Source organism: Rattus rattus, chromosome 2 (genome assembly GCF_011064425.1).
Source record: "Rattus rattus isolate New Zealand chromosome 2, Rrattus_CSIRO_v1, whole genome shotgun sequence".
NCBI classification, from domain to species: Eukaryota; Metazoa; Chordata; class Mammalia; order Rodentia; family Muridae; genus Rattus; species Rattus rattus.
The window spans coordinates 199008443-199025089 of NC_046155.1; the positions used below are offsets into that span (position 1 = coordinate 199008443).

The window sequence follows — 16647 nt, forward strand, 5'->3', positions numbered from 1 at the left end:
ACAAGCACAAGCACACACACACACATGCACACATGCACACACACACAAATAGATATGTGCGCATGAGAGCACACAGACACATAATTAAAAATAAGCCTTTAAAATAAAATGGCAGCAGAGGGCATCACAGAGTGAGATAGCAATTCAGCTAACTCAGATTCCTCCTCCTCCTCCTCCTCCTCCTCCTCCTCCTCCTCCTCCTCCTCCTCCTCCTCCTCCTCCTCCTTCTTCGGTTTATTTAATGTATGTGAGTACACTGTAGCTGTTTTCAGACACACCAGAAAGAGGGCATCGAATCCCATTACAGATGGTTGTGAGCCACCATGTGGTTGCTGGGAATTGAACTCAGGATCTCTGGAAGAGCAGCCAGTGCTCTTAACCATTGAGCCACCTCTCCAGCCCCCAGATTTCTCTTCTTTTAAAGCCACAAACACCAACACTGGAGTCCTGTTCTGATGACCTCATCTAGTACTCATAAGAAGGGAGGAATGGTGGTGACCAACTAATGAAGTCAGCAGCCAGCTTTGAAGAAGTCAGCCTCAGACAGGGATTCCAATGGGAAAAGAACAGTTTCTTTCTTCCCTCCCTCCTGCCTGCTAGCACTCTGTACGAGGTACATTTGGAAATGAGTCACCTCTCTGTGTGGCATTTTGAGAAGGAAGAAGCCCTGTGTCTGACTCCATGTGCCCAGGTCGCACCTTTGCCATCTGGCTGCCACTTTCTATTTTGGGTGAAGGGAAAGTAAACTTCTCCCTAGGTGAGGCCACTGTGCTTTGGGAGGTACTCCTGTAGGTCTACTTTTTATTCATTTGTCTGTGTGTGCTTGTAAAGACCAGGAGACAACTTGTGGGGCTTGAGTTTTGCTCCCCACCTTACTGAGGTCAGACCTCTGGTTTCTGCCATTGCATGGCTTGTTACCCAAGTTCTGAGGATTGAACTCGGGTTGTCAGGACCTTCATGCCTGGCACTTTCATACTCGCTGAGCTGTCCTCCCTGTCCCAGGCTCAATATGGGCTGTTTTCCTCCCACTCCAACAATGTGACCTTCAATAAGTGACTTACTGTTTCCCAGCCTGGCAGATAGAGCCTTGTAAGATAAGAGTAGGGGCCTGGAGAAAACAGGTGGAACTCTTGGCCCATAATGCCAAGCATCGATGGGAGAAAAGAGGCTGATGCAGGGGAGTGATGAACTCGGAGTTTCTGTGGATCTGACAGTGCAGCATCTGTGGGACAACTAAAACTGTGTGTCTCAGATAATCAGTTCTCTGACAAGTCAGAGGCCAGAAAGCCTTGAGCTCAAATAAACGATAAAGGGTACAGATACACGTTGTCCAATGGAGGCCTTGAGGAATAAACTCAATCAATACAGACACATGTCCAGTGAATAAATTCAACCATGTATTTAAGTTGACATCTTTTACTTTCAGGTTATGGCTTAAGGTAAAGTTAGTTTAATCCTGCTCTACAAAGGAAGAAGAGAAGAAAGGAGAGAGTGGGGAGGGGGTTGGTGGTTGGATTGTGTGGTTAAAAGAACTAAAGGTCCTGCCTCCCTCTAGCTGCCATCTTGCCTCTCCTTGTGTGTGTGGGCCTTATCTCAGCTGGTCTGCCCGAGACTCCCTGAACGTGAACCTTAGTCCCCCACGAAGCCCCATTTCCACTTCAACAAGATGAAAGAAACAATCATAAACCAGGAAAAGCTCGCCAACTGCAGGCACAAGTGAGCATTGGTGGGAAAGCAGGGGAAGTTTGCAAAGCTAGCAAATCCGAGGGAAAGGAGACTGACACCGAGAGATGTGGAGGTTATTTATTGGGGGGATGGGGGAGAATGCTCGTAGAAAGAAGGTGGTTCATAGAACAGCACAGAAGACAACAAAAATAAACAAACAAACAAACAAATAAATAAATAGCTGCAGTTCTCCTTAAGAAGTTAGGAGTAAACAATAACACAGGTATGAAGAGATGAACATGTTTACAAACCAAGGAACAGTGATCCATTTTAACAACCCTCAAGTCCAGGCATCTCTGGCAGCAAACACCTTCCCCGTTACAGGCCACACCGAGACAAAGCGGTTGACAGAAATGCTTCCCGGCATCCTCAACCAGCATGCTGCAGACAGTCTGACTAGTTTGAGGAGACTGGCTGAAGCTCTGCCCGAAAAATCTGTGGATGGAAAAGCACCACTTGCTACCGGAGATGAGGAGGAGGAGGGTGAAGTTCCAGATCTGGTGGAGAATTTTGATGAGGCAAATTGAATTGATGCAACTTCTGAAGAAGGTGACACTTGCAGAAGCTACATACAGGAGCTGCTATTTTATGTCATGACTGCTTTTAAAAAATTTTTTGTTTGATATGGATATGATAAAATCTAGATCTCTAATATTTTTAAGCCCAAGCCCCCTGGACACTACACTACAGCCCTTTTCTGGTTTTGTTTATACCTAATTCATTCTTTGATGTAGTGCCATGAGGGTGTAGCTTTGGCTGTGCTCCCCCAAGCTCCATGCATTTCATAAGCTGAGAATAGCAGCCAGTGCTCTGGATGAGAATCCCATCCGCTTAGCAATCCAGCAAAGAAGGCCTCCTCCCCATCAATAGAGCATGCCCCGGCCCGTGAGACTGTGTGTGCTCCTTTTGCTCAGATAAATGTAGTAGCATTGGGAAGGACCATCTCTAATGGTTTCTCCGTTCTCTTTGCTGTGCTAATAGTATCATGAGCTCCTAAGTGCTGGACCAAACTTTCGGAGTGTATATCCATTAACTATGACTTTATTCCATTTGCTCTGAGGCTTTGATACACAGATGAATCTTGTTCACCCACTGCTTCTCTCAGGGTTAGTGAATTCCTAGAAATAATGATTCATCAATAAGGCAATGCAGCAACCTAGGGTCAACATTTTAACCCCCTCCCTTATTCTACTCCCCAATACAGACACTCTCTCTCTCTCTCTCTCTCTCTCTCTCTCTCTCTCCAGCCATTGTACAAACATGTTATCCCAGCAGCCCAGGTACAAACAACCAGTAACAGGCCCTGGTTCCCCAAAACTGCTGAAGCGACTCAGAGCAGCTAATTCTAAACTGCTTATGTGGCCTCATGTGGTTCCCCCCCCACACACAGAAACCACATAAGAGACCACAGCTCCACCTTGGCCTCCAACAGCTCAGGTGCTTCTTCAAACCCACCATCCCCACACATGGTATGATGAAACCCTCCACTTGGAACTGTGAGGACCATTTTAATAACAGTCATGCTATAATCTGTTCACCTTCAGTAGTTCAAAATTTCCAGGAAAACACCGCGCGTGCGCGCACACACACACACACACACACACACACACACACACACACACACACTCAGTTGCATAAAATCACAGGGCTCTTGTACACTTGAGTCTTTCTTCCTAACCTACACAGCGACTCCCAGAAGGTTGTGTGCTTTTCCCTATCAGGAGATGGTTTGTTGGACATCCCATTATATTTATCTCCAAACTGGAGGCAATTATGAAGACAAAAGAAAAATTGTCAAGCTCACAACACATGCTGCTTACCCAAGCACTATTGTCTTTTTTTTTTTTAAAGTTGTATTTATTATATATTAATTACACTGTCTCTGTCTTCAGACACGCTAGAAGAGGACATCAGATCCCATCACAGATGACTGTGAGCCACCATGTGGTTCCTGGGAATTGAACTCAGGACCTCTGGAAGAGCAGTTAGTGCTCTTAACTGCTGAACCATCTCTCCAGCCCCACAATTGTCTTTTAACAAATGGATTTTGTATGGAGCTTGTCTTAGTAAGGGTTTCTATACCTGCACAATCATCATGACCAAGAAGCAAGTTGGGGAGGAAAGGGTTTATTCAGCTTACACTTCCACATTGCTATTTCATCACCAAAGGAACTCACACAGGTCAGGAAGCAGGAGCTGATGCAGAGGCCATGGAGAGGTGTTACTTACTGGCTTGCTTCCCCTGACTTGCTCAGCTTGCTTTCTTATAGAACCCAAGACCACCAGTCCAGGGATGGCACCACCCACAATGGGCTGGGTCTTCCCACCTTGACCACTAGTTGAGAAAATGCCTTATAGCTGGGTCTCATGGAGGCATTTCCTTTTCTGTGATAACTCCAGCTTGTGTCAAGTTGACACACAAACCAGCCAGCACAGAGCTCTACATTTGTTGGAGGTGACAAATGCTAAGGCAACAGGGCCAGCGAGCAATGCTTTGTCCTTACTTCTCACAAAGGCAGAAGGAAGCTACGTGTCCTAGATATCTGTGACCCCAGCTCTTGGGAGGTGATCGAGGGTTCAAGTCTTAGCCTTGTTTACAAAGCAAGTTTGAGGTCTTCGTGTGTGTGTGTGTGTGTGTGTGTGTGTGTGTGTGTGTGTGTGTGTGTGTGTGTTAAAACAATTTGGGTTCAAATGATTTTCTGCAGGTGTATATCACTAGACCTAGTTATATTCTCAATATATCTATTAAGTAATATTTCATTGCTTAAATAACAGAAAACCCAATTTTCATCACCACTCCCAAAAGGAGGTAGGCTGTGAGCTGAGAGTCATGCTAGGGCTGGTAAAGTCCTCATGACCCAGTGTCTCTATCTATCTTCTGCTCCCTGACTTAAAGCTTACTCTGGGGCTCAAGTTTCCTCCATCCAAGCACAGAGAGAGACCATGCTCAACCCCAGACTGTATAGGAAGAATCGGCAGCCTTACACCAGGCGCTCCAGCAGGCCTCTGCACATGGCCATCCTTGATTAAGAAAATTGTTATGTCAGTGAATCTGGACCTGAGCCAAATGACTTCTCTGTGTCCACCAGGCAGCCAGCTTCCCAGAAAGCACATGGGAGGAGCAGGTGTGGGTGCCTGAGTGAATCTTTGTGACCACAGCAAGAAGGAAGGGGTGGAACGTGTGTGTTGAATGGCACAGTGATTCCAGTGTAGTTACAGAACAGCAAAGAAATAGGAGAGATAAAGACATGGAAGGGGGCAGGGCTGAGTGGAAGTAAAGGGTCGTCATGATTTCAAAGGAGAGGAGGCTGGAGACATGGCCGAGCTGTTTAAAGCACTCGAATCCAGAGACCTCGGATTCTATTCTCAGCATCCTCATGGAGGCTCACAACTGTCTGTAACTCCTGTCCCCAGGAAATCCCTCAGTCTCTTCCGATTCAGACATGGACAACGTGCACAGACACACACATGCAGGCAAAACGCTCATACACATAAAATAAAATTTAAGAATTGTTAGAAAAGGGAGACATACAAAAAAGCAAAAAACAAAAACAAAAAAACCCAAAATGGAGACAGGAGGATTATAACAAACACAGGTCAGCCTGAACTGCAGTAAAATCTTATCTAAAAACAACAAAAAAAGAGAGAGGTGACAAATCTGAACTGCTAGTAAAAGATCCCATATTTGCAAGTAAAATCACCTGGCACTAATGGCTTTAACTATGAAACTCTAATTCTGAGGTGACTGTACAGCTAAGGAAAGCCACTACGTTTATGCTTTTCATTTGGGCCTCACATTTGCCGTTCTTGTCTCCAAAGGTCGGGAAATTGATGAGCAAAGGGGTTATGTGCTTTTATGGCATAATGGTATTTAAAATGTCAAGAAGAAAGAAGTGGGGGGTGGGGGCCATTTAGCCTGACGTTTTGATCTCCTGGTCATCTGTCTTCAGCAGCTCCTTGAACTTCGCCCATGCATACAGATACTCCTTCACACACATGTGCACAGTTCAGTCCCACAGCCAGCAAGAAGCGTTGGATGGGGAAGGCTAATCTAATTGTCTAGTCTGGCAGTATTGACAAAACAGAGGGAGGTTATTTATAGTCTGTGTTTTGAACAGAAGAACCCTCTTTTCTTCTTCTTTCTTCCTTCCTTCTCCTTCTTCTTTCTTCCCCTTCTTCCTTCTTCCTTCTTCCTCCTCTTTCCTTCTCCTGGAACTCACTCTGTAATCCAGAACCCAGAGACCTGAGTGCTGACACTAAAGATATGCTCTGTCCCACAACTCGGCTCAGATTTGCATCTCCCCATGTTGTATGTGACAGAAGCTGCCCTTCCCTGTGTGGCCACATACAATCACTGGGCTCTTGTACACATCACACTCCCTTTCTGATCTGCACAGCAACTCCCAGAAGACTGCGTGTGCCTTTCCCCATCAGGAGAGGGTTTCTTGAACATTCCAAAAGCATGGAAATAAATCTGAATATTTCTTTCCAAACTAGAGGTCATCATGAACACAGAAGGGAATTTATCAAGTTCATAAAGTATGCTGAATAGCCTAAGCACAGTTATGTTTAATATATGGATTTGCCTGTCATTTTTTTGTTTGTTTGCTGCGGCTAACTTTCCATGACAACAGAGCTGGCAAACAATATCTCATCATTATTTCTCAGAGAAGAATGAAGTTGGGTGTGGTGCATATCTGTGATTCTAGCTCTTAGGAGCTGAAGACAGAAAAGAGTGGGGGTGGGCTGAGGTTCAAGATCTAGCCTTGGCTACATAGCAAGTTTGAGCACTGCTTGAGCTACCTGAGATCCTGACTCAAAACAAAACAGGAGACTCTAATGAGAATATGAATCTGACACCACATTCAAAATCCTAAAACGGTATCTTTCTTTCTGTCATCGTTGTTTGCAAGTTACTTAAAGGATAAAAAGGATCCGAGCCTGGTAGGGCTCACCTGAAATCCCAGCATTCTGCCCCCTGAAAGAAGGTCAGAAGTTCAAGGGTGGCCTTAGTTACATTCTGAATTCAAGGCCACACTGGACTACATGGACCCTGATTCAGAATTTAAGCAGAAAGGAAGAAGAAAAGAAAAATGTCAATAAACAAATATAATGACGTCATGATGTACTGGAATTGTCTTTTTGTTTCTAGGTATTCTAACATGCTCACATGGAAAACCAATCCTTCATGAGTGTCTCCACAGTCCAAAAATCAGTCTACTTTCAAGTCACTCTGTGTGTGTGTGTGTGTGTGTGTGTGTGTGTGCACACGTGCACACGTGTGTGCACACTTGCCCTTGGAAGCACAGAGACCTCTAGGCTAACCCGGGTTAAACAGGGAGACACTCAAATCTTTTTCATTTTGGATATGTGAGCGAACCTTGCATCTCTGGGATAAAACCAATGTGGTCATTTGTATGTTCTTAATATGTTGTTGAATTCAGCTTGCTAGTATCTCTTTTGTTTTGTTTTGTCTTTGAGACAGGGTCTCTCTTCCTAGATATCATGGAACTCACTCTGTAGACCAGGCTAGCCTCAGACTCAGAGATCTGCCTGCCTATGCCTCCAGAGTGCCCTATTACAGGTGTGCACCACCATACCTGGCTCTTACTAGTATCCCGTTGAGCATATATGCATCTATGTTCAATAGCAAGATTGGTTTGTGCTTTTCTTTATTCTATTGTAATGTCCTATCTGGTGTCAGTATAATGTTAACGATGGTCATAGAATAAGTTTGGTTGTGTTCAATCCCTTTCTATTTTATGAAACAATTTGAACAGTATCACTGTGTGATCAACATTTGGTAGAATTCAGCAGTGAATCTATCTGATGAGGGAGACGTTCAGTTACCATGCAAATCACATTGCTTGCGGTGGATCTCTATAAATTGTCTAATTTCCTTGGTTTAAATGTGAAAGGGTCTCGTGTGAAAGACCATGCAGTTCTTTTAGCTTTTTCAGCTTGTTGGAATATAAGTATTCAAATGTTCTCTAATGGTCCTCTGGATGTCATTGGTGTTCATTCTAACAATTGCCTTCCATTGCTAACTTTATTAATTTTCTACTGTCTTTTTCTTTTGGCCAATTAGCAACAGACTGACTTGTTAGTCTCTCCAAAGAAACTGCTCTTTGATTCTCAGTATTGTTTCCCTACCCTCTAGCTCATTCAGTTCCGCCCTGAGCTTCGTTATCTCCTGTGGCCACGTTTGCTGCCCCCTATCATTGGGATCAGTTGCTTGAACTGGTTGAATTCCTGGCAGTGCTGTTCATCCTCCCTTGCCCATGTCAAGAGTTTGTTGGAAGTGATTGATATCTTCCCAGTTCTTATGTACATTGGTTCCTCTCATGAGAGGTAGTGATGTCATGTATAAACCTACCTTTCTTCTTCTTCTTCTGTGTAGAATATACCTTCAGGGCTGGCATGGTTTTTATAATGTGCCTTGATTTAGGCTACACACACACACACACACACACACACACACACACACACACACGCACACACACACGCACGCACACACGCGCACAGTGAGACAAGGTATCTTACTTACAGTTCCATTGGTGTGAAGAGACTTTGCCTTGTATCCAAGGCAACTTACAGAAGAAAATATTTAATTGAAGATTTGCTCACAGTTTCAGAGAATGAATCCCTTATCTTCATGACAGAGAGATGGCTCAGTGGTTAATAACATTTGTTGTAGAAACTCTTGCAAGGGACCCAGCTTCAGTTCCTAGCATCCATATGTAATTCTAGTTCCCGGTGTCCAATGCCTACTTCTGGTCTCTGTAGGAACTATACACACACACACACACACACACACACACACACACACACACACACACACACACCGGCACACAAACACACAAGCAGGCAAATACTTATATACATAAATAAATCAAAAAACATTTTTTAAAACTCACTCTTTAAAAAAAAACTGATCAAAGACTGGTGAGATGGCTTAGCAGTTAAGAGCACTGGCTAATCTTCCAAAGGTCCTGAGTTCAATTCCCAGCAACTACATGGTGGCTCACAACCATCTGTAGTGGGATCGGATGCCTTATTTTGGCATTCATATTATATGCAGCAGAACATTTATACATTAAATAAATTTTAAAAATCTATTTTCAATTGAAAAAATGTCATAATAAAACAAAACTTTTAAAATCCGATAGAATTGGATATAATCTAATGTATATATATACATACATATATATATATTTACATTTAGTATTCTTTGTAACATTTTTTTAAAGATTTCTTTTATGTATATAAGTACACTTTGCTTTCTTCAGACACACCAGAAGAGAGCGTATCACTTTTATGTGACTTGGAAAAGTCATTTTGTTTCTCTCAAACAGATCTCCACTGGAGAAATTAATCCTTCTAAGACTGTTCTCAGTAGATAGATAGATAGATAGATAGATAGATAGATAGATAGATAGATAGATAGATAGACGGACAGACAGATGGACAGACAGATGGACAGACAGACAGATCCACCATGTCTATATAGATTTGTAGTGTGGTGCAGTGTGTCTTGAGTCTGAAATGTCTCTACAGGTTCATGTTTTAAATGCTCTGTGGCTAATATGACTGAAACTCTTAAGGTCGATGTGAAAGGTCACTGTGGGCAGTGCTGTCCCTGGGCAGGCGTCCAGGTATGTCTAAGAAAGCCAAGTGAGCAAGCCACGGGAGCAACTGGTAAATGGCACAGACACATGTACACACATACCCACTTCCCACACAAACACATTTCAAATAACAAATCTATGTACAAGGTAAGAGTGGGTATTATCTAGATGTGGTGTAACCTGTTAGAGCAGCATTTGGGGGCCCAGGGAAGGGTGATAGCCATAAGCTGGGGGCTAGCTTGGGCTACATTATGAGTTCTAACCAAGCCTGAGCTACAGAGTGAGATGCTGTCTCAGAAAACAAGAAACAAACATAAAAATCCTGTCTTCTCAACACATACAAACACACGTGAGACAAAAGCTGTATCGTGATGATCTCTTCACCATGTGTAGCAAACATCTAGTTGTATGTCTTTATACATATATTGTGTTACGGTCTTACTATGTGTCCTAGTTAACCTGAAACTCATTGTGTAGCCAAGGCTGGCTTCGAACTCACGGAGATCTACCTATCTCTATCTCCTGAGTGAGAGATTAAAGGCAAGCATCACCACGCCCAGCTGCATATAGGATTTCCATAAATAAGTTATATGAAGATGAGAAAACAAAGGCTGTCACTGTTTCAGTATTGGCCCAGTCTGGACTCTGTAAGAGGGAGGTGGGGGTGGGGGTTGGGCGGGGGCAACATGTGAACTTGAACTAACTAAGGCCAAACATGGAATTTGTTTGCTCCCAGATGGCAAAGTGGGGTTGAGCAATAAAGCTATAGAGGAGAAGGCACACAGCTGGCCCACTGCGAAGGGGTTCTTTCCACCCCGCGGCTGTCCGTTCTCAGGCCTGGACACTGCAGTGGGCTTTTAAATTTTTGCAAGAATAAAACAGAAACTCTTCTTGTTGTCCTGCCCAAAGCCTGCTTCTGAAGAGGGGGTCCCAAAATGTCTATTCCCAAATAAGGGCACAGTGCTGGTTAGTGGCCGGCTGAGAGGCTCCCCGCTAGTTGTGGCTACTGAATCTTTTCCTGGAAAGAAGCACCTTTGAATGAAGAAGCTCTTGGATCCATGTTCCTGGAATCAACCACACACAGGAGGCCAAGTCACATGAGTGAGGGGCAGCAAGGCAGCCTTCCAGGGTGGTCAGCCTGACGTGCCTGGAGAGGCTCCTGACAGGAGGTTGGTGCATGCTCCAAATGCCTACTCTGAGCATAGTAAGGATTTTAATTTCCAAAGTTTTAAATATTGCTAGTCATTGTTAATTAATGCTTACTTAATGTCTGCACCTGGGAGCCGAAGTAGGGGGATTGCTGGGAGTTCAAGGCCAGCCTGAGCTACATAGAAAGACGCTGTGTCAAAAGAGTTTTTTAAAAATGTAGGAGTTGGAAAGATAGCTCAGTGGTTAGGGACACTTACTGCTCCTGCAGAGGACCTGGGTTTCCCAGCACCCAGCTCACAACCTCTGTTACTCCAGTTCCACAGGATCCAATCATTTTTCTGGCCTCTGAGGGCACCAGGCTTGCGTGTGTGTGTGTGTGTGTGTGTGTGTGTGTGTGTGTGTGTGTGTGTGTGTGTGTGTATGCAGGCCAAAAACACAAACACATAAAATAAAACTAAAAAAAAATTTTAGAATATAATTTTTAAAAAGAGGTCTTTTCTGCCATTAAAATGAATCCCCACCCACCTACACCCAGTTCTACTTCTACTCTTACTGAGAAGGCAGCATTTCTGTCTGTTTTGAGGCTGTAATTCAAGGCTAACCTGGGCTACATAGTAGATTCCAGGCCAACCTCGGCTACAGTGTGAAACCCTGTCTCAAAAGATTAAAAATAAATAAATAAAATAGGAAGCCAATCAGCTCACACCTGCCTAACGTCTCAGTACTAGGAGCGTCTGACTCCTCTGGCCTCTGAGGGCACATGCAAATGCCTGCACACAGACCCACAGACACGAAATTAAACACGATAATAATAAATCTTACAGCAAACAGAAAAAACAGGCTCAGGGGAGAGGGGAAAGATAGCTCAGTGGTTAAATGCTTTCCATGCAAGCCTAGGGACCTGAGTTCAAGAATCCACTTAAAACTGTGCCTGGGCCCAGAAGTAGCCCCAATGCTAAGGCTGTGGAGGTGAGCTCTGGGGCCTTGCTAGGCGGCCAGTCTGGCCTAATTGGTGAGTTCCAGACCAGTGAGAGGTACAAGGTGGACAGCTCCTGAGGAACCATGGCTCTGGGCTCCACACACATGCACGCACGCAAGCAGGCAGAAAGAAAGAACAAGGCTCCTGATTTACCTTTAGGCCAGGCTGAGCAGTAAAATTATTCATTCATTTCTTCTGAGAAGAGGGTTTTGTTTTCTTTGTGGGATTTTTTTTTAAAGATTTACTTATTTATTATAAGTACACTGTAGCTGTCTTCAGACACGCCAAACAGGGCATCAGATCCCATTACAGATGGTTGTGAGCCACCATGTGGTTGCTGGGATTTGAACTCAGGACATCTAGGAAGAGCAGTCAGTGCTCTTCACCACTGAGCCATCTCTCCAGCCTTTCTTTGTGTTTTATATACATCCAATTTCTTCAGCATTTAATTCCAGAGTTTCCTTTAGGCACTAACCAGAAAGAGAGAAAGAAAAATCTTTTTTTTTCCATTTTGCTGCATAGTCTCACCTAGAATCCTCATCTTTTCCCTCTGTGACTGTGGAGAATTTTTAAAGTCAATTTGCATATAAATGCAAATATCTCTTCCTCCGGGTTTTTCCTGCAGCTGTTAGAAAAGATTTTGGAAATGTCTTTTGTAATCTAAATACAGCGGCACCCACCTTGGAGGGCAAGACAATCAGGAGTTCAAAGTCACCACTGGCTGCACAGCCTGCCAGAGGCTGGCTTGGGATTCCCGGAACTCCCGCCCAGAAAAATGAAATTCTCCAGCCAAAAGGACAGTTTAGTTGGGAAAGTATCTGCCTAACATACATCTGTTTGCCCTGGATCCCATCCTCCGAGGGCTGAGATTTACAGGTATGTGCTCCTGCCACTCCTGGTTTTATGTAATGCAGAGGATTGCCCCAAAATTCAAGGTCATCTTGGACTACAGAATATGACTCTCTCAAACGAACAAGCAAAGAAACCAAAATCTTATCTTTGTTATTTTTTTAGTATATTTAATATGTGAGTGTATGTAAGCATGTGTGTATGTGAATGTGTGTGTGTGTGAATTTGCGTGTGTATGTGTGTATGTGTGTATGATTGTGTGTGTGTGACTCCGTGTATGTGAGTATGATATGTGGGAGTGCGTGAATTTGTGTGTGTGTGTGTGTGTGTGTGTGTGTGTGTGTGAATGAGTATGTGTATGACTGTGTGTATGACTCTGTGGGGGGGGAGTATGTGTGTGTATGACTGTGTGTGTGACTGTGTGTGTGGGAGTGTGTGTATGAGTTTGTGTGTGTATGTGTGATATGTGTGTGTGTGTGTGTGTGTGTGTGTGTGGTGGGAGTGTGTGAATTTGTGTATGAGTATGTGTGTGTGAATGTGTGAGTATGTGTGTGTATGACTGTGTATGTGACTGTGGGGGTGGGGAGTGTGTGAATTTGTGTGTGAGTATGTGTGTTTAAATACATTTTTGCTACAGCATTCCTGAGGATGTCTAAGGACAAATATTGAGGTCAGCCCTCTCCTTTTACTATGTGAGCGCCTAGATGGTCAGGCTTTGTGGCAAACATCTTTACCTATTGAGCCATCTTGCCAGCCCAGTGGTGTTCTATTTTGATTTCATGTGGTTTTGGTTTTGAAACAGGGTCTCACTATTTAACCAACCTAAGCTCAAATCCAAGGACCCCTTGCTTCCTTATCTCCAGTCCTAGGATTAAGGTTCAGCCCACCATACTCGGAATGTTTGTTGCTGGTGTTAATGGCTTCAACAAACAAGCAAGCTAAGAATCAAAAGTTAGAAGTCAGGGAGCCGGAGAGATGGCTCAGTGGTTAAGATCACGTATTGCTCTGGCAAAGGACCTGGGACTCCTAGCACCTATGCTGTGGCTCATAATTCCTGTAACTCCCATTCTAGTCTTTTCTTCTGGCCACTGCCAGTGCCTAGCACACACATGGTACACATACATGCATGCATGCAAGCAAAACACATTTAAAAAATTAATAATTTGGGTTGAGGATTTGGCCCAGTGGTAGAATGCTTGCCTAGCAAGCGCAAGGCCCTGGGTTCGGGTCCCAGCTCCAAAAAAAAAAAAAAAAAAAATTAATTTTTTGATTTGGGCTTGAAGTGGGAAGGGTTGTTGAGACAGAGTCTATTAGTGTAGTTCTGGCACTCTCTGTGTAGACCAGGCTGGTCTTGAACTCAGAGATCCTCCAGCCTCTGCCTCCTGAGTGCAGGAACTAAAATTGTATACCGCCACACCCAGGTTTTTTGCTGTTGTTGTTTTGTTTTTACTTAGAAACCATATATACCTAAGAAGCTCTGTGGGTGGAGCGCCCCTCCTGATTGGATGAGGAGGACCCTGGATTAGGATTGTTTAGAAATGTTAGCATTCCTCTAGGCTCCACCTAACAGGGACCTGGCAATAGCCAGGGTAGGCCTGGCTTGCTGCAAAAAGACTGTTTGGCTCCTCCTCGCTCTCTGCCCCTTTTCTTTCTCTGAATCTCTGACCCCTTTCTCTCCCCTTCCCCTTCCCCCACTCTCTCCCCATGTTCCTGAGTGGCCTTTTCTTTCTTTCTCTCTCTCTCTCTCTCTCTCTCTCTCTCTCTCTCTCTCTCTCTCTCTCTCTTTATTCTCCACCCCACTCCCATCCTCAAACACAAGCCTCCTGGCATGGTGATTAGCAGCTCAAGCCAAAAAAATAAAAACAAATCATTTCTAGCCCAGCTGCAGATCAAGAAGCAAAAGGAACAGCTGCAGAGGCCTGGCCTCTTGGCCTCACTCTTCGTTGGCAAAAGAAATTCCCTGTCCAAAATGGTTCTCACCCATCTTAAGGTCCTTTACATTTATCCCCTTCCTTTCTCTGTCTCCGTTCTTCCTTTCTTAAATGTCGTTCTTTTCATTAATTCAAGAAATATTCAGAGCAGGTGGGGACTACTTTGGTAGGCAGTGTGAGGTTGTGTTTAAATAAATAAATTAAATAATAATAAACAACCCCATCACTTAGGAGGCTGAGGCAGGAGGATTGCATGAGTTCCAGGCCAGCCTGGGACACAGGGTAAGATCCTATCTCAGAAATCCAAGCAAAGTGAGAGAGGAACTGGAAGACAGCCTAGCAGTGAGGAGCACTGGCTGCCCTAACAAAGAACCCAGGTTCAGTTCCCAGCACCCCCATGACAACTCACACCCCATAACTCCAGTTCCCGGGGATCTTACACCTTCTTTTCACTTTCTTGGGCACCAGGCATGTACTTGGTACAGACACTAATATAAACAAGCAAAACACTCCTACCTATAAAAATAGGTAAATCAGTCTTTAATATTATTTGTTTTTAAAAAATGCAAAAAAGAGAAACCAGTTAAGATCCTGTGTTTTAGGGGTTGGGGATTTAGCTCAGTGGTAGAGCGCTTGCCTAGGAAGTGCAAGGCCCTGAGTTCGATCCCCAGCTCTGAAAAAAAAAAAAAAAAAAGATCCTGTGTTTTTAGTCTTTCACTTGCTCTGGGATCCTGGACAGCTCAGGCTGTGACTCACTCTGAAGAAGCAGGGCGGACTAGCACCCCGAGCCAGCAGCCTGCTACCGAATAGGACGATGTGCTTGTACTCAGACTCAGGTAGACTGGCTGCTTACATCATGACTTTTCAAGCTTTCCAGCCCTGGCCTGTGGCTCTTTCACCAGGGCAGCTTGTGTCCTGTGTGAAGCCAGGGTGTAAAGGAGGCACACCCATTGCTGATGCTGTAGGACAGAGCCTCAGAGAGAACCACCCTCCTTCAGGCCCACAGGCAGGAGGGAAGGCATCTTTAGCCCTCCCAGCACTCGGGAGGCAGGAAGTAGATCTCTGAGTTCGAGTCCAGCCTAGTCTACACAGTGAGTTTTGGGATAGCTAGAGCTACACAGAGAATCCCAGTCTTGAAAAACTCAAAAGGAGGAAGAGGAAGAAGAGGAAAAGGAGGAAGAGGAAGAGGAAAAGGAAGAGGAGGAGGAAGAGGAAGAAGAGGAGGGGGTCAGATTCTGGGCATAGCAGGTAACCCACATGATGGGGAGGTAAGCTTGGGAAGGTTTCTTGAGGGAGACCACAGAGTTCTGGAGTAGATAAGGAACAGATAGCCTAGGGCTGGGTAGCCCTCCTCACTCATCCTCTGCCTTGTCTCCTTCACTGAATTCATCTTGTGCTATCCAGATGGACTGATGGAGGCCAGCCAGCTAGAGGCTCCTGGAGTGGGGGGTGGGGCTGGATCCCTGCCGGTAAGGATTTACTCTGTCCCTTCCAGGAAAATAAACAGAAATGAAAGAAGAATACTGACATAAAAAAAAAAAAAAAAAAAAAAAAAGCTTCTTGTCCTAGCTGGGCATAGGCATGGTGGTATATGTCTGTTATCCTAGAAGGTCAAGGACTGAGGCTAGAGGATCCTAAAATCCTGTGTTCAAGGGTAACCTGGGCAACTTGTGAGACTCTTATCTCAATTTTTTTTTTACATTTACTTTGTGAGAGTCTCTCTCTCTCTTTTCCTGTGTATGTATGTATGCATGCATGCGTGTATGTACAGAGGTGCATGCGTGTGTGTGCACCTGCATGTGTACCACAGAGCTTATGTGGTAGGTCTGAGGGCAACTCACAAGGGCTCCTTTCCTTTCACTAGTGTAAGTTCTCTGGGATTTACACTGAGTTTCTGCGGACAGAACTTAGATCTCATATCGTCAGGTTTGGTAGCAACTGTCTTCTCCTGATGAGTCATCTGGCCAGCCCTCAATTTCTTTTCAAGGTTTTTCTTGATTTATGTGCATGAGTGTGAATGTGCATGCCCCTGTCAGTGCCCAAGGAATCTAGAAGAGGGTGGGAAATCCTGTGGAGAGGGAACCGAAGATAGTTGTACACTGCCCCATGTGGGTGCTAGGAACCAAGCTTGTGTCCTTTGTACCAGCACTATGAACTCTTCTAAGACATCTCTCCAGCTCCAGCTGTTGAGATTTGGTCTGTTGCTGTGTTGTAATGCTTAATACTGGTGCCCAAGGTCTGCTAACCTCCAAGGACCAGGAAATCCTCACATAAACCAAATACTATGTAACCTTGTCCCCAAGTTATCCTGATTGGTCAATAAAGATGTCTATAGCCTGTAGCTAGGCAGAAGAGAGGTAGGCGGGGCTTCAGTTTCCATGAGTGG

At 44.5% G+C, this 16647-nt stretch overlaps 1 pseudogene; it reads left to right on the forward strand.

Annotated features, from left to right (window-relative positions):
* Positions 1–1666: 1666 nt before the first annotated feature.
* On the forward strand, positions 1667–2252 carry LOC116894642 (annotated as a pseudogene).
* Positions 2253–16647: the final 14395 nt, after the last annotated feature.